General features: G+C 35.9%; 1 long non-coding RNA gene across 1 annotated transcript in view; it reads left to right on the top strand.

Annotated features, from left to right (window-relative positions):
- LOC141555241 (uncharacterized) overlaps positions 1-23,508 on the top strand; it is a 71,544-nt gene that overhangs the window by 46,168 nt on the left and 1,868 nt on the right. The gene's annotated exons all lie outside the window — the stretch shown is intronic.

The raw sequence follows: 23,508 nt of genomic DNA, 5'->3' as shown, positions 1-23,508 counted from the left end.
AGTACTGTGATCATTCAAAATAAACAAATATCCCCTCCACTGAAGAGGGAGAGGTAGATGAAGAGGGAGAAAAAAGGGAATGGTTTTATTTTGTTTGCTAGTTGTATGATTGATTTTTGGTGACTAGATCACTTGACCTTTTTCTGTAACTCCTCAGCCTTCATTTGCCTATCTCAAAGACTTATCTCTTCTTCCCCAATGTTTGCTTATTTATTGATTGTTTTATTTTTTAGGCAAAAAACTAAGGGATGCAATTTTGCTCTTTTCAAAACATTTAATTGAAGGATTCCTGGAAGTCTTGAGGCCATGTCTAAAAGACATCTAGGAAAAGGAAGAATTGTTTAAGGAGATTTGGAGGAGAATATAACTGATGCCAATTTTTTTCCCTCAATTTACTGATATGCTGTATATGATCACTGAATGAATGGCATGTACAACTGCAATCATCGATTCCTTTGAGATTTTTTTTTTCCCTAATTAGTGAAAAAATTCTTAATTGCTATTAAAGGAGGACTTCAAAAGCCCAAAGACTGCCCTTCCTTATTTTTCTTTCTAACATACAATTTTTTGGGTTTAGTGTAACTGGCAATATCAAAAAGAACATATCTTTACTCATTCTCTTGCATTTGCAGCTAATAATAAAAATTTCCCTTAATGAACATATATTTTATATTTTCTTTGTACAACCAAAACACTAAAATGAAGATATTAACTTTCTTGTTGTTATGTAAAGAATAAATACTTCTAACTGAATTGTGAGTGATACAACTAGCAGTGAAATATAAACTGAACGAACAGGCTACAGTAAAATCTTTCTCAAGCTCTTACTGGCTTATTAGTAAAGGTCTATCAAAAAATTCATGAAACAAAAGAGAGCCTTAAGATTTCTAAAGTTCTATACATATGTTATCTTATTTAATCTTCACAACAATCCTGTGGGGTAGGTGGTGTTATTATTCCCACTGCAATCATTTTCTCCTCTTCCTTTTTTTTCCCCACCTCTTCCTTTTCCTTCTCTTCCTCTTCTCTCTTCCCTCCTCCCTCTTTCACTACCACCTCCTCCCTTTTTCATATCTTTAAGAGTCTTATTTTCTCCCTAATTGGTGAAAACATTCTTAATTGCTATTAAAAGAAGACTTCAAAAGTCCAAAGACTACCCTCCCTTATCCTGCTTTCTAACAGGTTTTTAGCTTTAGTGTAACTGGCAGTACCATAAAGAACAGATTATTCATTCTCTTGCAGTTGCAGCTAATGATAAAACATTTTCCTTAATGAAGATATCTTTTATATATTTTTTGAACAACCAGAACACTACAATGAAGATTAAATTATAAATATTTCTAACTGAATTGTGAGTGACACACTTACTCATCAACTGGCAATGAAATGTGAACTGAGTGAACAAGCTGCAGTAAAATCTTTCTCAAGCTCCTACTGACTTATTAGTAAAGGGCCTATCAAAAATTCATGAAATAACAGAGAGCCTCAAGATTTCTAAAGTGTACATATGTTATCTTAGTTAATCTTCATGACAATTCTATGGGATAGGTGCTATTATTATCCCCAATTTGCAGATGAGAAAACTGAGCCTGAGAGAGACACATATTTAGCCATATGTCTGAGGTAGGATTTGAATTCAAGCCTTCCTTATTCTAATTTCAGAATTCTTATCTACTGTACACTCAAGTTGCCTCTCCAGACTTTTTTTTTTTTTTTTTTAACCAGGCAAGGCTAATTTTTCTCCTCCATCCTTATAATCCCAACCACTTCTCCAACTTTTTTCAGCTACATTTTATGTATTGCATTCTTAATTTAGAGGTCAGAGTTTTTCTTTCATAGTGTTTATATTTGTATTTCCATCAATAAACGAGTGCCTGGAAGCTCATAGTAAATGCTCACTGACTCCTTGAGTTTAAATAAAATGTGTACTAAGGCTCACATGACCAGAAAGATTAGTAGATTTGTAATCATGGACTGGGCTGAAGACATATGACCTCTCGACTCAAGACCATGCACAGATACCTACCTAATGGCATCCTCAGATGAATGGACAAGTCATTTAACCTCTGTCTGCTTCAGTTTCCTCAATTATAAATTGGACATAATAGCATCTATCTCATAGGGTTGTAAGCATCAAATGAGATAATATGTGGAAAACTCTTAGTACAATGCCTGATAAATAGTACGTACTATATCAATATTTATTCCCTTTCTTTCTTTTCATTCATCAGATTAAAAAAATTACAAAATGACAGGTAGAGGTAGGAAAGGGTATAGGAGATCAGAAAAGGATTCATATGGCGACAGATGAAGTGAGTTTTGAAGTAAGCTAGAGATTTTAATAAGCACAGATGGAGGAGAGAGTCCCAGGCATGGAAGACAGTTTGTACAATGATGTACATGTGGATCATGGAATATCCTGTGTGGAACAGTAAATAAATAACTCAGGGTTTTTGGCCTGTAAATTACTGAGGAGAATGAAATAGAATAGGCTTGGAAAGGTAGGTTGAAGACAGGATACCAGAGGATTTTAAATAGCAGAGGATTTTATATTTTATTTTACTTGCAGAAGAGAGTTATAAGGGAGATGGGTGGAGGGAAGTAGGGAATGGGGGATGGGGAGTGGAGGAGTTATGGAGTCAAAAAGCTTCATGGTCATTAAATGGCTATTTGGAATGTTGAAGTCTTATTCAATGACCCCTCTAAAAGCTGCTAGTCTTTGGCTAAGAAGCATAACAAAGATAGATGATTGGAATGTATGTATATATGAAAGAAAAATCATTGCAATGATTAGAAGTTAGACCATAAAAGGCACTAAAATAAAAAAAATAGTTTTTCAAAGAGACTGGAAGCAAGAGAGGAGAAATTCATATTCTCTTTTTTTTGTGGAAGAGCATGATAACCGGTAGGAATATTGCATATACTTTCAGACATGGCTGAAATGTTGGTGATTTTTATCAAATATTTTTCCTTATCAATTTTATAAAGACTGGCTTTCTGGAGAGGAGATTGGGGAAAGATATATTTAGTAGTAAAAATGATATACAAAGAACAGAAATCAAGAAAACATTTTACATATGAAAAGAGAAAAATTGAGAGATTGAGAGATAGATTTAGAATCACAAAAACAAAGAAATATATTAAGAGAATTGTTGTTTAGTTATTTTTCAGTCATGTCTGACTCTTCATGACTCCTTTTGTGTTTTTTTTTTTTTAAAACAAAGATATTGGAGTGGGTTGCCATTTCTTTCTGCAACCTGTTTTCTAGATTAGAAAATTCAGGCAAACAGGGTTAAGTGATTTATCCACTGTCATACTGCTAGTATCTGGGAATACATTTGAACTCAAATCTTTTTGATCTCAAGCCCAATGCTTTATCAATTATACCACCAGTTTAAGAGAAACAAGGGAATACAATATCAAGATAGAATAATGAGATCTATTCATAGAAAGAGCCAGGGATAGAGCTAAAATGATGCACTATATCACAGCTGAAAGTGCATTTGAGAGACAAAATGCTAAAGGAGAAGGGAAATATTATAAGATACATAATTTTAAAACCAATAAATGACATCCCATTCTGTGCCAGTTCCAGAAAATTATGTCAGCCTCAACAGAGGGAACTGCCTTAAATATAATGCCTACCCTTAAACTCTGGATACCATTAACCTCCACAAAGACAGCATTATGTTACTATTTTTAGGGTAGAGTCTTGGTAAAGTAATTTGTGAGTATAAAACTTTTGGATTACCAACAGATAAGAAAGCTCTGAAGATTGTCCTGAGCTGTGAAGGCTCAGTTGGCATGTCCTCCAGTGGAAGGTGGGAATTTCAGGACTTGCATTATAGAAACTGATTAAAAAAAGAGATGGGAGATGGCAAGATAATGCCTGAATTCTATTCACAATGCATTTTGTTCTCTCTTTGATGTGCCTAGATCTGGGTCACAATGTACTTTAGTATTTTGTCTTTTCTGCTTGACTTGGAACAAAGAAAACTCCACCTCTAGCTCCCCAGAAAATTTGTTTAATGTTTTATTTGGGCTGCCAAGAGCTGGCTAAAAAGATAGAGAAACACAACTATTTTTAGAGTTTTCATCAAGAGTCCTCCCAGAGGATTCTGAGCATTTTTCTAAAAGATAAAGACTGGCTCCCTTTGATCATATCTCCACTAGAGTCTTTTATTCCTTCAGTCACTCTCTTGTCAATTCTTTTTCACCTCTTCCATTTCATCTATCAGTTAATTTGGAAAGTACTCCTCTATCTGTTTCTTTAATATCAGAATTTAGAGTTCTGAAATACGTTCAATTAAAAGGGACCTAGAAGGATAAAGTAATTTTCCCACAAGTGCATAGCCATTAGAAGTATTAGGCTGAGACTAGAAAGCCAGTATGAAATATTTTTAAGGAAGAGTTCCTTGCTTTAGTTATAAGATGCTCATTGATATCCTGTCCATTAGTGGAACTCTAGTAAATATTGGCTCATATGGCCAATTTTATGGCATTCTCTCAAATTGGAATGATTTATTATTTGATGCCCCTCCATTATGTGAGGAATTGAGTAGATTTGATGAGAGTTGAAGAAAAGAGAGATTCAGGTACTTCTGGCTTACATCTTTAAGTGAGAAGACTTAGGATTCCAGTTTCTCTTCATTTTGTTAATTGAAATAAAATCTGGGAAGAAGCCAATATATAGAACTTTTGACTGCTATATCTTTTTTTCTTTTTTTTTTTTTGGTGCCTTTTATGGTCTAACTTCTAATCATTGCAATGATTTTATATATTAGGTGATCTAATGGATAATATGTTGGATCCAAAGTCACAAAGAATCATCTTTCAGTTCAAATCTGGCCCTCCAACACTTACTGGCTAAACTCTCATCAAGTGTTAGGATTACAGAACTCAGGTTGTCTGGGCAATTCTGTAGCTCAGAATTCACACCTTTAGTTCCGGCCTTTAGAGGGAGTTTACACCTTTGAACTTCTGAGGAGGAGTTTACATATTTAAAGGACTTTACACAACTTTTAAAAGGAGCAAGTTCATTGGTTGAAGTAATTTTCCCCACAAGCCCCTGAGTTCTCACATGCTCATTCTCTGGGAGGATAAAAGAGGCAGCATTGAGCCTGGAGAGAGTCTGATTAGGAGATTGAGTTTAGATGGTGGTCTGGAAGGAGAGTCTGGCTGGAGGCTCTAGAAGCTTCATAAGAAACCTGCTCACAGAGGAAAAGATTTTACAGAAAAGAGATCTCCCAGAGAAGGATTATAATTGAAGAGATGACAGGACCTTTATATTTTGGTGCCCAACGTGGGGCCAGGACTTATTCTGAGCCCTTCAGAGGAGCTAGCCTGGACCTTGACATTTTGGCACTCCAACAGAGACAGACACCCTACCTCCACTGAAGTCCTCCAGTGACCAGATTAGGTGAATATTCTAATAGACAAATAAGGAACTTACCTTGTTAAGGGCTAAACCAGCAATCTAATAGCTGAAATAGGGCAGATGTCAGCTAAAGACATTCCCTCAGCCTCAGCTGACTCAGCCCCAGACTCAGCTCCAGCCCCACCTAGGAGTGGTGCTATAGAGAGTATAATTAAGATAATTGAGGAGCAGAGTTTACTTGTAACCTGGGTACAGATTGCTAAACTCGTGGGCATATTAAAACGCACGTCCCTTTGGTTCTTAGAGGAAGAAAAACTAAATGTAGATAACTGGAAGCTAGTGGGACTTCAACTGAAAGAATTTCACACAAAAAATGGGCCTCGTTCAATTTCCGCAGAGGTATTTTATATATACAACATAGTACAATTAGCCTTAAACTATCGAGCAAGTTGTAGGAGAAGGAAAAGTTTTAAAAATGAACAGAGGAGGAAGTGTGAGGAAAAAAGGACAGATCAAGATCTTGCCCAAGGACAAGGGGATTTAAATGAGGAATTAAGGTGTGATGACTTTGATTCTCTTGAAAAAGCTTCAACTCCACCTAGAGAGCACGTTATTGACAGGCCCACATCAACTCCACCTTCAGGGGTGGAGGAAGAAGGAGGAGGGGAAGAGGCAGAAACACAAACAGAATTGTCTGTGAAACAGCCTATGACAAGATTAGAAAAGATTAGAAAAAGTATTGATTAAGGCTAAGAGAGAAGGACAGGTATAAGTGATTTTATACATGCATATCCTGTGATTGAAGAGATTGACTCTGTAGGTCAAAAAAGGAGAAGATATGCACTTTTAGATTTGAATAAAATTAAATATTTGAAAAAAGGTTGTACCCTTTATGGGGCTACATCAGCTTATGTTAAAATGTTACTAGATGGTTTGTCTTATGAAGTCTTAACCCCGAATGATTGGAAATCCATAGCAAGGACATGTTTAGAACCTGGACAAAATCTGTTGTGGCTTGCGGAGTTTCATGAATTATGTAAGATCCATGTCAGATGCAATTTGGAAACAGGAGTTAACACACAATTCACTTTTGAGCAATTAGCTGGTGAAGGTCAGTATAGAGAGAATTCAGAACAGATTAAATATACCATGACAATATATGAGCAATTTGCTAAGGCTGCAATAAAAGCTTGGGGTGCCCTTCGCAGACAGAGAGATTGGGGGGAGGCTTTCACTAAAATAGAGCAAGATCCCAATGAACCTTTTGCTGATTTTCTGGGACGTTTGCAAACTGCTGTCAAAAGAACTATTGGAGAAAATGCAACTACAGAAATAATGACCAGACATCTGGCTAAGGAAAATGTCAATGAGATTTGCAAGAAAATATGGGGACTAGACAAAGATGCTCTTTTAGAGAAGATCATAAGACAATGTGCTACAGTGGGAACAAATGCTTTTTATACCCAGACTATGATGAACATGGAAAGACAGGATCCCTCTTGGCAAAGGACTTCTAGAGAAATTCATCGATGTTTCCAATGTGGAAAAATTGGACATCTAAGAGCTCAGTGTAGATATGGAGATACAGTGAGAAGACAGGGTGAGAGAAGACCTAAAACTCCATGTCCAAAATGCCACTGGGCCTCCAAATGTAGATTGACCCAGGGAAATGAGAGGCAAGTTCCCAGCTTCAGCCCCCCAAGTGGGGCATGATGGCAGCCGAGGTTACATCCAGAGAAATTTAAGATATGATCAATCAGCCAAAAGGCAATCAGATGGAAGAAAGGGATTGAAATTAGGAAAAATAGAATTATATGCAGTAGAAATTACTGAGATATTCCCTGGAGAAGTGAAATCTCTTCCTGTTCAGCCTATGGATCCTTTGCTTCCAGGCACAGTAGGCTTGACCATTTCACCTTCTGAGAGTGCTTACAAAACAGTGTCCATCCATACACTGATGTGGGGAAACTGGAGAACGTGTAGCTAATATCCCAGTCACTAACACAGGTAGACAACGTGTGATTTATCAACCAGGAGAAGTAGTAGCATCAGGCTTATTGTTACATACCCCTAATAAGCAACTGGTGATAGTCGCCCAGATTCTGACTCCAATGAACAAAATCCAGGAATATATTGGACAGCAGCTGTGACAGCTGACCGACCTATGCTTACTATTTATATAAATGGAATATCATTAGAAGGATTGGTACATATATATGAAGGTGGTCTAGGTATACCTTATCAAAACTATATATAGCATCAGTCACCAAAACCATTTGGTATTGGCTAAGAAATAGACTGGTCGATCAGTGGAACAGATTAGGTACAAAGGATAAAAAAGGGTACAACTATAGCAATCTAGTGTTTGATAAACCCAAAGATACCAACATTAGAGATAAAAATGCATTATTTGAAAAAACCTGTTGGGAAAACTGGAAATTAGTATGCCAGAAATTAGATATGGACCCACTCTTAACACCATATACCAAGATAAGATCAAAATGGGTCCATGATTTAGGCATAAAGAATGAGATCATAAATAGATAAGAGGAACAGAACTAGAGCTCATTATTGATCACAAAATAGAAGATTTTGATTACATCAAACTAAAAAGTTTCTGTACAAACAATACTAATTCAAACAAGATTAGAAGGGAAGTAACAAATTGGGAAAATATTTTTATAGTTAAAGGTTCTGATAAAGGTCTCATTTCCAAAATATATAGAGAATTGATCCTAATTTATAAGAAATCAAACCATTCTCCAATTGATAAATGGTCAAAGGATATGAACAGACAATTCTCAGATAATGAAATTGAAACTATATCCACTCATATGAAAGAGTGTTCCAAATCACTACTGATCAGAGAAATGCAAATTAAGACAACTCTGAGATATCACTACACACTTGTCAGATTGGTTAAGATGACAGGAACAAATAATGATGAATGTTGGAGGGGATGTGGGAAAACTGGGACACTGATGCATTGTTGGTGGAGTTGTGAAAGAATCCGGCCATTCTGGAGAGCAATCTGGAACTATGCCCAAAAAGTTATCAAACGGTGCATACCCTTTGATCCAGCAGTGCTACTACTGGGCTTATATCCCAAAGAAATACTAAAGAAGGGAAAGGGACCTGTGTGTGCCAAAATGTTTGTATCAGCTCTTTTCGTAGTGGCTAGAAACTGGAAGATGAATGGATGTCTATCAATTGGAGAATGGTTGGGTAAATTATGATATATGAAGGCTATGGAATATTATTGCTCTGTAAGAAATGACCAGCAGGATGAATTCAGAAAGGCTTGGAAAGACTTGCATGAACTGATGCTGAGTGAAATGAGCAGAACCAGAAGATCACTATACACTTCAGCAACAACACTGTATGAAGATGTATTCTGATGGAAGAGGATATCTTCAACATAAAGAAGATCCAACTCACTTCCAACTGATCAATGATGGACAGAAACAACTACACCCAGAGAAGGAACACTGGGAATTGAATGTAAAATATTAGCACTACTGTCTATCTACCCAGGTTACTTATACCTTCAGAATCCAATACTTAACGTGCAACAAGAAAATTGGATTTACACACATATATTATATCTAGGTTATACTGTAACACATGTAAAATGTATGGGATTGCCTGTCATCTAGAGGAGGGAGTAGAGGGAGGGAGGGGAAAATCTGGAAAAATGAATACAAGGGATAATGTTATAAAAAATTACTCATGCATATATATACTGTCAAATAAATGTATAATTATAAAATTAATAAAAGAAAAAAAAAGAAAGAAAAAAAAAAGAAGGATTGGTAGACACGGGTGCAGATCATACAGTTATTAGAGGTGCCAATTGGCCCAGTCACTGGCCAAAGATTAAGGCAGACACCTACATGTCTGGGGTAGGAGGATCAATAGCAGCTGAAGTTAGTGCTACCCCTTTGAGATGGATATTTGAAGGTGAAACAGGAGTTTTTACTCCTTTTGTGGTTGAAAAAAATCCCCATCAATCTATGGGGAAGAGACATTTTACAGCAGATAGGATTGCAAATAAGCACTTTGGCTTTTTAGGCAGGGCTGCTGTTGAAGGCCTACCTGCACTTTCACTGGTTCCTATGCAGTGGAAGACTGATTCACCAGTGTGGGTAGAACAGTGGCCCTTAAGAAGTGATAAAATTCAGGCCTTATCAGACATAGCGCAAAAACAACTTGACCAAGGGCACTTGCGGCCTTCTCTAAGTCCTTGGAATTCCCCAGTATTTGTGGTGAAAAAGAAATCTGGAAAATGGAGGATGTTAATTGATCTAAGAAGAGTAAATGAACAGATGGGAACTCTTCAACCTGGACTTCCATCTACTACTCAGTAAGAGAATGGCCTCTTTGTGTATAGACATTAAGGATTGTTTCTATTCTATCCCTCTAGATAAGGAGGATATGAAAATATTTGCTTTTTCAGTGCCTAGTGTTAATTTGGCTGAGCCTTATAAAAGATATGAATGGACAGTTTTGCCACAGGGAATGAAAAACAGCCCTACTATGTGCCAAATATATGTTGCTGCTGCTCTTGCTCCAGTAAGAAAAAACATTTCCAAAAGTAATATTGTTACATATTATGGATGATATTTTGGGATGTGCACCTGAGGAACAAATGTTAGAAGCATGTCTACAAAAGACCATGGAAACACTAAAGTACTACAAACTGCATATAGCTACAGAAAAAATTCAAAGACATGCTCCTTTTCAAGGACACTCACAGTACAAAAGCTTTCTTTAAGAACAGAGAAGTTGGACACCTTAAATGATTTCCAAAAATTAATAGGAGATATCCAATGGATGCGTCCAGTATTAGGCTTAACTACCAATCAACTGCAACCTCTATATGACATTTTAAGGGGAGACAGTGCTTTAAATTCACCATGCCAGCTTACAAAAGAAGCACAAGAGGCTTTGAGAGTTGAACTGGCTTTATACAATGTGGTTGAAAGAGTCAAAAATCCTTGGAAATATCAGTTTTTGCTATACAAGAGGGACCTACCATAGTCCCTCATCAAAGAGACAGTGTGATTGAGTGGGTGAACCTCCCAGCATAACCAGAACAAAGCCTTACTTCTTACCCAGTGCTTGTGGCTAGAATTTTATTAAAGGGTATTAAAAGAGTAGTACAATTATCTGGGATAAGTCCTGAAAAAATGTACACATTCTATACTAAAGCACAAATTAATGTATGCTGTGAGACCATCCCAGAATGACAAATTTTATTGGCCACAGCTCCACATTTTGCACATGGATCTCCATTAAAGATAGCCCAGCTACTACATAATTGGCGATGGATTTTTGAAGAAAAGGTTTCTAAGGTTCCTCTTAAAGGACCAATGATCTTTACAGATGCCTCCAAAGAAAATATTTGTGCTGTATAATCTCATGATTTAACCATAAAGAGAGTAGTCAGGACTCCTTTTCAGTCCACTCAGTAGAATGAATTATTTGCTATCATGCTAGCTCTTACTTTTTACCCAGGAGACGTAAATATAATTACTGATTCAGCCTTTTCAGTAGGTGTGGTACAAAGAATTGCCACAGCCCAAATAAAATTTACAGCCTCTAATATTTATTAGCTCTTTAAGGAACTTCAAGAGCAAGTGAGAAAACATCCAGGCAAAATTTATATCTTGCATGTCCACTCATATAGTGGACTTCCAGGTCCTGTTTTTGATGGAAATTCAAAGACAAATAGCCTTTTAACTATGTTAGCCAGTACTCCTTTATTTCAGGAAGCACAAGAATCTCATTCTAAATATCATCAAGCTGCTCGAGCTTTATGTTTACAATTTGGAATAATAAGAGAGGAAGCTAGGAGTATAATAAAAAGCTGTACAGCTTGCCTTCCTTTCCACGCTCCTACACTCCCTCCAGGGAAGAATCCTTGTGGTTTGAGACCCAATGAAATCTGGCAAATGGATGTGACCCATTATAAATCTTTTGGTTGTCTGTCTTTTATCCACGTGGTAGTAGATACCTTTTCAGGATTCACTTTTGCAATGCCAATGTCAAAAGAGATGGTCACTGAATTCCTTATCCAAGCCTTTGCAATTATGGGTGTGCCACAAGAAATAAAAACAGATAATAGACCTGCATGTTATTCTAAACATTTTGCACACTTTTGTGCGCAGTATAAGATTTTACACACCACTGGCATACCTTTTAATCTGCAAGGTCAGGCAATGGTAGAGAGAAGAAACAGAGACATTAAGACACTCCTCCAAAAACAAAAGAAAGGGGGAGCCACAGGTAACCCTAGAGAACTTCTAAATTTAGTTCTCTATACCATTCATTTTTAAATTTTTGACAAAGATGAACTGGCTCTGGCAGACAGGTTTTATAACTCACCAAAAGGGCAGTGTCCAGTGAGAGCAGCTCCACTGTCCTTAGATAATCGCTAGGTGATGTGGAGAGACCCAGAAAGTGGTGAATGGAAGGGACCAGATTGGTCAACTGTTTGGGGGAAAGGGTTTGCTTGTATTTCTTCAGATGGAGAAGGAATTAGATAGGTGCCAATGAGTCATATTTTCCTTGTCCATCAGAGAGAGACAGAAAAAGAGAAAGACCTCAAAACAAAGGAGAAAATCTAAGAAACATCTGACACTGAAAGAGCATGGCTAATAAGAAGACTGTTAAACAACTTTAAAACCAGCAGGAATTATTGGATTTTCTAACACAAGATGTCACTAATGAACAATGGACTTATGGACATTTATAAATTCTCAATTTATGATCATGTTATTTGTTACATCACTTCTAGCATGTGTTATGTAACTATGTATGTAATTATGTGTAATACCTCCTATATTGATGGATTTATGTTTCAAGGTCATGACCACCCTATGTTCTAAATCAAAAGAAAGGAGGAGATGTTAGGATTACAAGGTGAGAATTCAGGTTGTCTGGGCAATTCTGTAGCTCAGAATTCACACCTTTAGTTCTGGCCTTTAGGGGGAGTTTACACCTTTGAACTTCTGAGGAGGAGTTTACATATTTAAAGGACTTTACACAACCTTTTAAAGGAGCAAGCTCATTGGTTGAAGTAATTTTCCCACAAGCCCCTGAGTTCTCACATGCCCATTCTCTGGGAGGATAAAAGAGGCAGCATTGAGCCTGGAGTGAGTCTGACTAGGAGATTGAGTTTAGATGGTGGTCTGGAAGGAGAGTCTGGCTAGAGGCTCCAGAAGCTTCATAAGAAACCTGCTCACAGAGGAAAAGATTTTACAGAAAAGAGATCTCCTCCCAGAGAAGGATTATAATTGAAAAGATGACAGAACCTTATTTGCTTCAATATCTCATCTATAGAATGATCTGGAGAAGAAAACAGCAAGCTACTTCAGTATCTTTGATAAGAAAATCCCAAATAGGGCCATGAAGAGTTGAATACAGTGTGAATCAACTGAAAGAGAACTAAAATATTTGAGACTTGGGGGAACTTTCCCTTGGATGAGATCTGTAAATTTCTTTTGGATGAGCTAAGTGATTTCCCTCATGACAGTATGGCTCTTTCACTCTGACTTTTGCATGGTATCCAGAATCTTAGCTATACTCTCTCTGATATCTGTAGTCTTTTTAGAATCCCCTCCCATTTGTTATGTGTTTATTGTGGAAATGACATTTGTTGGAAAGGGAGTGAAGGCATGGGTATATAATTTGGGGTACTCTCCACATTTTTTCTCTCCACATAGAGCTTTTTCATTTAAAAAATTCCTAACATTTGTTGTTTTCTAAAAAAATTATTTTTTTTTTTGAATTTTGAGTTTCAAATTCTCTCCATTCCTTCAATCCCCCTCCCACTCCTGCTGAGAATGTAAATACTATATTACATGTGAAAATATGCAAAACAGGTCCATTTTAGCCCTACTGCAAAAGAAAAGTGAAAAAAGCATATTTCGATTTACACTCAGAGTACATCATTGAACGAGACCTCAGCATTCCAAATAGCCATTTAATGATCATGAAAATGGTGACACTTTTTGTCCTCATCAACCTTTTGCTTTTGACTCTCTATTGCAAGTAAATAAAATATAAAATCCTCTGGTATCCTCTATTTTCATCCTTCTTTTCCAGACCTATTCTATTTTATTTTCCTCAGGTAATGGACAGTCAAGAAACCCTGACTTATCTACTGTTCCTCACACAGGACATTCTATATCCTGCATATGTTCATTGCAGAACCTGTCTTCCATGCCTGGGACTCTTTCCTCCTTATGTTAATATTTCCAGCCTACTTCAAAACTCACTTCAGCTGTTGCCTACATGAATCCTTTCCTTTTCTTTCCCATCCTTCCAATGAATCCTTCTCTCTTATTCCTTCATTTTTTTTGGTGAGATTCTAGACAAAGAAGATTCACACTCATGCCTTCAGTCTTCAGGAAGTGCTTTTCACTGCCCTAATAATAATCATCTTTTTGGAGCTACATATATCACCTTCCCATATGGGACTGTATCATTTTAACTTTATTGAGTTTCTTATGGTGTTGCTTTATGTTTACTCTTTTCATCACAAATCTGAAAATTGATTTTAATTCTATTTTTAAGAATTAGCCAAATTGACTTTGGGTAGGTAGGCGGAAGAACATTGGGCTTGGGATTGTTGTGTCCTGCTTTCTGGAGCCCCCAAGTTGGGGTGACAAAATGTACTGTTGCTTTTTAGAGTCCCACGCTGGCGTGGATTAAAATATACCTTCCTAGTGGAGAAGTGATGAGGCAGGACTCCTAAGGATGGTGGAAAAATGGAGTCCATTTATTTCAAGGACTTTCCCCTTTATATAATGTAACAAAAACAACACTGAGCACATGGGACCCCATAAACAACTTGCTATTGTATGTAGTTTGCCACCTGGTATAACTGCTTCAATCACAACACAGGTGGTCACCACTCCCTGACTTCTCAGGAAGGCTGAGAGCCCTTAGGGGAGTTGGGGAGCCAAACCAGACATTGTTAGTAGGTTCCATGTGGGCTGAAGGGGCTTATACTTTACCCAGAGTTTCCCCACTGACTGTGACCCTCTCCATGGGATAAAGAATTTGACCCTGTTCAAGTTACTTAACCAACATTTGCTTCAGTTCATCATCTGTAAAATGAGCCAGAAAAGGAAATGGCAAGTCACTCCATTATCTTTGCCAAGAAAACATCACAAAGATTCAGTAGTGAAATGATTCAACAACAACACAAGTAACAAACTGGCACAGATTTTAATGCTCTTCTATTCTACTGTCTATATTCCTGAGAAACTGGCCTAAAAGTCAGGCTTTTTGTCTTGTAATTACTTCCACTGTGATTTAATTATTTTGTGAATTGAATCTCTACTCTTGTATTTTTTACCTTTGCAATCTTACCCACCAATCACTTAACTTAAATTTAAGTTGATTCAATCAAAACTATTGAATACTACACCCCTATGAACTAACTAATCCTATCAGTTGAGTGATAGGATTTTTTTCCCCCATCTCCCATCTCTCAGCTACTGAAATATTGGGGAAAGTTGGGGTGACTCAGACTACTTTCTCATTAAAATGCCTATCATTTGGATTATCTTACTTTTTCAGGACAGGTCCAAAGGAAGCACTGTCAGGCCAATTAAATGGGAAACACACCAAGGTCTAAAAGACTTTATCAGTTCAAATTCCTGATCTTTGGGCATTGAGAGAGGCCAGTGACTCAATTTCTTGATTACTGGCACCTAATTAATAAACTGATCATGCTCAGACCATTGTCTCAAGTTTACCTTAATTTTCAAATGTAACAATACTTCAAATCTTGTTTTGAATGTCAGATTTTCTATTCACTTCCTATCTTTTCATAAGAAATGTTTGAAAGCCCTCTATTTCATTAAATTTCCATTTTTCCACCTTGAAGAATTAGACTCAGTTTTCCTAGGTAGAGTATTCTAATCCTAATTCCTTTACCTTCCAGCATATCACATTCAAGCCCTCTCCTTGATGAAAGCCATTAAATATAGTGTAATTCTGTGGCCCCATGATATTTGAATTATTTCTTTTTGGTTACTTGTAATATTTTCTCCTTGGCTTAGGATCTCTGGAATTTGATTATATTATTCCTGGGAGTTTTCATTTTGAGACCTCTTTCAAGAGGTGATTTGGTGAATTCTTTCAATTTCTTTTTTGTCCCTTGAATCCAAGACATCAAGGCAGTCTTCTTGATATATTTTTTATATTTTTAAAAATTAATTTTATAATTATATATTTTTTGACAGTATATATGCATGAGTAATTTTTTTATAACATTATCCCTTGTATTCATTTTTCTAGATTTTCCCCTCCCTTCCTCTACTCCCTCCCCTAGATGACAGACAATCCCATACATTTTACATGTGTTACAGTATAACCTAGATATAATATATGTGTGTAAATCCAATTTTCTTGTTGCACGTTAAGTATTGGATTCTGAAGGTATAAGTAACCTGGGTAGATAGACAGTAGTGCTAATATTTTACATTCAATTCCCAGTGTTCCTTCTCTGGGTGTAGTTGTTTCTGTCCATCATTGATCAGCTGGAAGTGAGTTGGATCTTCTTTATGTTGAAGATATCCACTTCCATTCTTGATATTTTCTTGAAGTATAAGAACTAAGCCTTTTTTAAAAATTATAACTTTCTGGTAATCTAATAATTCTTAAATTATCTCTTTTCAATCTGTTTTCCAGGTCAGTTTTTCCAATGAAATATTTCACATTTTTAAAAAATTTTCATTCTTTTAACTTTGTTTTATTGTTTTTTTTTTGACGTATCATGGAGGCATTAATTTCAGCTTACTAAATTCTAATTATTAAGGAATTATTTTCCTCATTGAGGTTTTATACTTCCTTTTCTATTTGGCCAATTCTGCTTTTTAAGGAATTTCTTTATTCAGTGAATTTTTACCTTTTTTTTTTTTTTTTTTTTTTTACTAGTAGGTCAATTTCTTTTTTTTAAAAAATGTGTTATTTTCTTCAGCATTTTTTGGTGTCTTTTTATCAAGCTGTTATTGCTTTCATATTTTTCTTCCTTTGTTCTTATTTCTTTTCCAAATTTTATAATTCCACCTTTTGTTCCAACCTTCTAAGTTGTCTTGGGCTGGAAGAATGCCTCATCTTGCCTCTTATTAGCTCTGCCATTCCATAATTTTATTTGAGGCATTATTTTAAAGTTATTTTGAAGGGAATATTAATAGAGTTTGGTGGGTTACTTTCTCTACTTCGCCATTTTGGCTTTCCTTTCTAGACTTTCAAATACCATTTTCTCTTCTACCTATGGTTCTCCTTCTATCTCCTTCTATCAAATCTCTCCTTAGTCTCTTCTGCTGGATTCTCATCCATTTATCCATAGATATTCCACAGGACTTTGTCCTGGGCTCTTTTTTCTTCTCCCTCTATACTACTTCATCAGCTCTGAAGGATTTAATTATTATTTCTGTACTGATGATTCTCAAATCTATCAATTCTTCCCTATCCTCTCCTTGACCTCTAGTTTTTACTTTGTAAATACTTTTCAGACATCTTGAGCTTGGTATCCAGGGAGACATCTTAAATTTAAATCCCAGACTGAACTCTATCTTCTCCCTAACACCTTCCTCATCTAAACTTCCCTGTTCACTTGTACAAGGTACCATCATCCTCCTAGTCCCTTAGGCTTCAAACTTAGATGGCATCCTTTAGTTCTCATTATCTTTTATTCCCCATATGTAGTCAGTTTTCATGACATGTTAATTTTGATTTTAAATTAACTCTCAAATACTTTCTTTCCTTTTTTAATACCAGTGCCCTGGTACAGGCCCTTTTCACCTCCTGCCTGCAATTTTGTAGTAGCTCTTTTTGTAACTTAGTTTTCATCAAATGTCTCTCCATTCCACTCCATCCTTCATTCAGCCATCAAAATTTTGTAATTTACCAAATTTCAATAATGCCCTATTAACAGACTCCAGTGTCTCCTTTAATTTCTTGGATAAAATATAAAAGTCTCTGTTGGGTTTCAAAGTTTATCACAGCTCATGTAGTCCTCTCTCCATATACAAACTACTCCATCTGTCTGCTCTGTTAAATTTCTCTGTCATCCTTCAAACCTAGAATTCTCCCTTTTCATCTCTGCCTCCTGGATTCCTTGAAATCCCAACTAAAATCTCATCTTCCATAAGAAGTCTTTCCCCAGTTCCTCTTAATTCTAATGCCTTCATTCCAGTGTTTCCTTTTTGTCCCCTATGTAACTTATTTGTATATATTTGTTTATCTCCCATTAGATTGTAAACTTCTTGAAGGCAGCTAAACAGCACCTGGCACCAAGTAGATGATTAATTAATATTTAATTGACTGACTGACCCTATCGTAATTTTTTAAACTCTCACTTTTATAGGCAGCTCTTTAAGTATAGAGTTGCAATTGCTGAATTCCACTGAAATTTAAGTGACAGCACAAACTAATGGTGACCTTGGCTGCCATATTTCTTTTTTCAGTAGAAAGACCTTAGCATGAAGAAAATTTATGAAGCTTTTTAAGGGTTCCAAATAATTTTACAGTTATCTCATTTGAGTACTCACAAAGATATTGTTTTATAGATGTATTATTAATGTTTATTTTTAAAAGTGTGGCAACAATCTGAGAAAGAATGAGTGATTTGTCTGTTGAAACACAGTTTTAGAAAAGACATTTAGGTGGCACAGTTGATAGAGAGCTGGACTAGGAGTCAAGAAGATCTGAGTTAAAATCTGAATTAAAATAAAATCATGTTCTTCTTACTTGTGTGACCCTGGATGGGTAACTTAGACTCTTTCCTCTTCAGTTTCTTAAATTATAAAATGGAGAAAATGAGTATACCCATTTCCCAAGATTATTATTGTGGGGTTCAAATTAGTTAATACTTATAAAGCATTTTTCAAACTTTCAGGCATTCTATAAAAACTACTTATTATTGTGAATACTGGAGGCAGGGTTTGTACTTAAGCCTTTCTCATTTGAAGACCCTATGAGCTACTTTGATTCTTAGCATCCTTTCTCAGCATCTTGGTAGTATTCAGTCCTTTCAGTTGTGTCTGACTCTTCATGACCCCATTTGAAATTTTCTTGACAGAGGTATTGGAGTGCTTTGCTATCTCCTTCCTCAGCTGAACTTAGAATCAAATCTGAGATCTCTCAGGATAGGGCCCTGGGCAATATTGTAAAGCAATTGATTTTTCCTTCAAATCTCTACTTTTCTGACTGTTGTCCTGATCTTAGAACTAAAACCTATATCTATGATAGTAAAACTTTAACAACAATCTAGTCTAACATTCATTCAATTTCTTTCTTCATCCTTGCCTTTCTTTTGAGGACAAATGCTTATAGGCTCTATTCCAAGAACATAAGCACTGTGAGCACATGTGCCAAGTAATTTTTATCAAAAATGATTATTGGATTGATGAAACATGAATCGTATTTAAGATTACAACCAGAATACTTTGTTCCTACTCTTATCCAAGAACATCAGCCTTTCTAGATTAGAGGAACAATTGATAATACTATTTTGTGAAGGAGCCTCAGTGAAGTTAATATCAGAGAGATGGATGGTTACTTTTTTTGATTCTTGATTCAATTAGCATAGAATAATCCATAAACAAGCATAGTTGGAGGACTTCACCATCTAGAAGGAGAACTCTATTGCTCTTAGACTCTATACTGGATTTCTTCATGAAGCCTTAAAGACTTTTAGCAAGTATATGTCTCCTTGCTTTTTGTCATAAATGATCAGAAGGTCATATAATGAATCATCAAAAAGCATTTACAAGTTCTTCCCATCCAGGCATTGTGCAGTTTTGGATGTACAAAAATACAGCCAAAACTACCCTGTCTTAAGAAGCTTATATTTTATCCAAAAAAGTTTACATTGAAAACATTTATTGTTGTATATTTCAAGGAATATTGTCTATTCCCAAGGTATATTTGATAAAAATCTTATTGGAAAGTCATTAAAGCGGAATTTTCTTCTAGAGACTCAAATTCTTTTAAAAATAAACAGGTATTTAAATGCATTAGGATATGTCTTTCAGTCAAATGTGTGATGGTAAAGATGTGGTATACTAAGGAATATTGCTTGTGAAAGTCTAGTTGTTTCCTTCTAATACTTTGTTTAGGATCTCTTCACACATGTAAAAATGCATGTGCATAGGAAATTAGGGATAAAAACTAAGAGTTGTTGATATTCTTTCAGTCACTTTTTATTGCTATTGATTGGATCTGAGGATTTGTTTTTTATCCCTTCACCTTTGGTGTCTGTCTCTCCTTTAGACATCTTAATACTCATTGGTTCAATGCATTCATAATTATATGACCAGTCGCATGTACTTTGGGTAATTTGATTTACCTCTGATGGAGTGGATAAATCATTGGCCATGGAGTCAGAGGACCAGGTTTTGAATCAGAGCCCCACCACTTAGAAGCTTTATAAGTGACTGAGTGGCACCAACTGTCTGGGTGACCTTAGATGAGCCAATGAACTTCTCTGGGTTCCAATATTTTATTGTACTGATTAATTACCAAGACTATTGTAAAGCTCAAAACAACAAAGAGCTAGAGAAATGTGAGCTATGTTTAAGAGGAGTTAGAAACCTGTCCTAAGTAGGATCAGAGTTAATGGAGAGCATCTATGAGGGATATATTATAAGAGGTTACTGGTATAAATCAAAGTATTGGCTTGCAGTTGGGACATCTGAGGACATATTTCTTCTGTGGCATTTATTGGCTATTCCACTTAGCAACTCATTTAAACACCATGAGCCTTAGTTTTTTAATGATAATATGGGAAAAGTGCTAGTACATCAAAAACTATCATGTGGCATATAAATGCATCTTATAGTTAGGATCAGTAGATTTGACTCCAGGCAAAATTGTAAGACAAGTTAGAATTTACAAGTTTATAGGATTTAGAGTCCACTAGGGAGCTATTGTGATGATTGATATATATCACATTTCTTACCACCGTATCACTGCTGTTTCCTTTCCTGAGAAAGCAAATAGCAGAACTCAGGTTCAAATTTGGGTCTTCTCCAAATTACAGTGGTTCTTTCAATATTATAATTCTGTTTGCTTTATCTAAACTGGCTTGACCAATGGACAGATAAATTCATTTTCACTAAGACATCAGAGCTCTCTTGCATACTCTTTTCTACAAAAAGAAGGATAGCTCTTGTTGGGAGAAGAAAGGGGGAAGGGTAGTGGGACAATAGGATATCCAGCAGTCATTGAGCTGATAGAAGCCTTCATTGAGAAAGTTACTAGTTAATACACATTCTGTATTAAAAGAAGAATAATGAATGAGGATAATGTTTAACAGAAAAAAAATGTGCCTTCAGGAATAAATTCCATCTCCCCAACCCCTTTTCCTGAGGGAATGAGTATGAGAGAGGCAGGAAAACACTTCCTGATGGTCCTTAAATCCTACCACATATGAATCAATGACAATATCAAAGATAAAATTTTCATTCATTCAACAAGTATTTTTTAAGTGATAGTCTCAATATGGGCTTTTTAACTGCTTTTTATGTACCAGGCCCCATGTTAGGAGCCATGGGGAAACAGTCTCTGAATTCAAGAAACATATTTATATTTGACTATATGAATCCCACACTCCCTCAAATATTGTCTCAACAGATAATATTAATTTATTTGTACTGTCAAATCATCAATACTTTTTTATTCATATTTCTGAAAAGTTCCAAAAACTGTCACCACATGGAATTATTGGCTTTTATTTTTTGAAGTTTATTCTAGTAGAGTACAAGCACTCCATTCTACCTGTTGTGAGTCCAGTCAGACTCTTTGTGTCTCCCTTTAGAACAATGTAGCTTAGAATCAAATCTGAGAGCTCTCAGGATAGGGCCCTGGGCAATATTGTAAAGCAATTGATTTTTCCTTCAAATCTCTACTTTTCTGACTGTTGCCCTGATCTTGGAACTAAAACCTACATTTAGGTTTTGGATAACCTAAATATAGAGAGTTTCATGGACCAAACTGGCTAACAGATGAAGAAGCTTTTAGCCCCGGAAATTCTTGATAACTATCCACAGATCATATGGGATTATTCTCTCCATCATCTTCGAAGGGGATGAACAAAATCAATGATCCTCAGAGAACTGAAGTTGTATCTGAAATCCTAAAAACAAAATGTCAAGGCTGGAACAGCCCTGGAAGCTCTTTGAGCATTCTCCAACCCCAAAAGAAGCTCATTGAAAATATAAAGTTCAAATGATTATCTTGCTTCTCTTTGAAGATCTCTGACATCAGATATTTATTAACTGTGTGACTTTGGGGAAATGGTTTGTCTTCGCTTCCTTATGTGTAAACAGGGAATAATAATAGAACCTAATAATAATAGTACCAACAACCCTGGGGTTTTTGTGAGAATCAACTGAGATAACATTTATAAGACATTTTACAAATCTTAGATCACTGTGTAAATGAAAGCTTATATTATTATTAGTCTAATCTCCTCACTTTATAGATAAGAAAATTGTAGGATGCTTAAGTGGCTTGCCCAGTCTCATGGGCAAGAAAAACAAGAAATAAGTAGCAAACTCATGACTAGAATCCCTCTAATTTCAGCATTCTTGTCACTGCACTGTGCTGACTCCTAGAAGATATCCATGATATCAGTGATGAGGATACCCAATACTAGGTCCTATTGCAATTCCATCAATTGCTTACTCATGTGCTTTTATTAAACATTCCTCAAAGGAGCAATCCTATCTGCTGGGAAACCTTTACGTTTAGATTTTTTACCATCTGTGACCACCAATGGAACATTCAGGCTGTCAAACTGTTATCATTCCTCACTGTAAATTCATGATCTGCTCAGGCTGTTCTTTTTAAGTCCTTTATATCACATAGTTTTAAGTATCAGAAGTAGGATTGGAACCCCAAGTTCACTGGCTCTGAACTAACATTATTTCTATTATGCCAGACTATAAATTTCTGACTTCTATAACTCTTCATATCTGTTTCCTTTGGTGCCTCTGTGTCTTTTGCTCACTTTGACCCCCTAAGCCTGAAATGTTCTTTCCCAATGTCCACACATAAAAATCCTACTTATCCTTAAAGATTCAGATTAAAAATCATCTTTTCCAAGAAAACATCCTTCCCTGACCATCTTCAGCTGATAAATAAGTGATTTCTTCCTTTACTCTGAATTATCATAGTGCTTTACTTATTTTAAGCACAATACCATATAAAATTTTGTATTTCATCTTTTGTGTTCATCTTATCTACATGAACAGGTTGTAATTTCCTTGACTATGAGGACTGAGTCTTTTAATCCATATGTTTCTAGCACCAGATATAATGTTTTAAACATCAGTCACCAAATATTTTAAAAATATTTCTTTCCAGGAACTGGGAATACAAAGTCAATTGTGAAATAGTATCGACTTTGATGATCTTATATTCTTTTGGGAATGGCATCATGTCTATATACAAATATATAGAAAATTTTAAAACTTGATCCATAATAATGGGAGTTGTGGATGAAACTAAAAGTTTAAAGGATTAGGATAGGCTTCATGAAGAAGACATCATATAAGCTAACTCCTGGTGGAAGTTAGGGTTTCTAAGAATTCCAACTCTAAGAGAAAAGAATTCTAAGAAGGAGGAGTCCATTTCAGCCATGGAGATAATTAGTTCAAAGATACAGAGATGATAAATAGTCCTATGAAATAAAGAAAATCTAGTTTTACTGGCTTGCAGAGTGAATGGAGGAAAAAACTGTGTAATTAGATTGAAAAGACACTTTGGGGGAGGTTGTGAGTGGATTTAAATGTCAAAGAAAAGAATGTATTTGATGTGAGAAGTAATAGGGAACCAAAAAATTACTGAGTAGCAGAGAGACATAATAATTCTTGGGCCATACTAATGAAATCACAAGTTCAGTTCATATTCTGATGTGATTCCCAAAGCAAGATGGTATGGTATGTTAAAGTACAATAATTTCCATTGTATAGATAATTAAATTAAGGATCAAAGAAACATGATGATTTAAAATAAGGTCACATGGCTAAACAACAGGCATGCTGGGATTGGAACCTAGTTTCCAATTTCTAGGTTCTATCTAGGATAACATGTCATCTCATTTA

Source organism: Sminthopsis crassicaudata, chromosome 2 (genome assembly GCF_048593235.1).
Source record: "Sminthopsis crassicaudata isolate SCR6 chromosome 2, ASM4859323v1, whole genome shotgun sequence".
NCBI classification, from domain to species: domain Eukaryota; kingdom Metazoa; phylum Chordata; class Mammalia; order Dasyuromorphia; family Dasyuridae; genus Sminthopsis; species Sminthopsis crassicaudata.
This window is presented reverse-complemented; position numbering and strand designations above follow the sequence as displayed.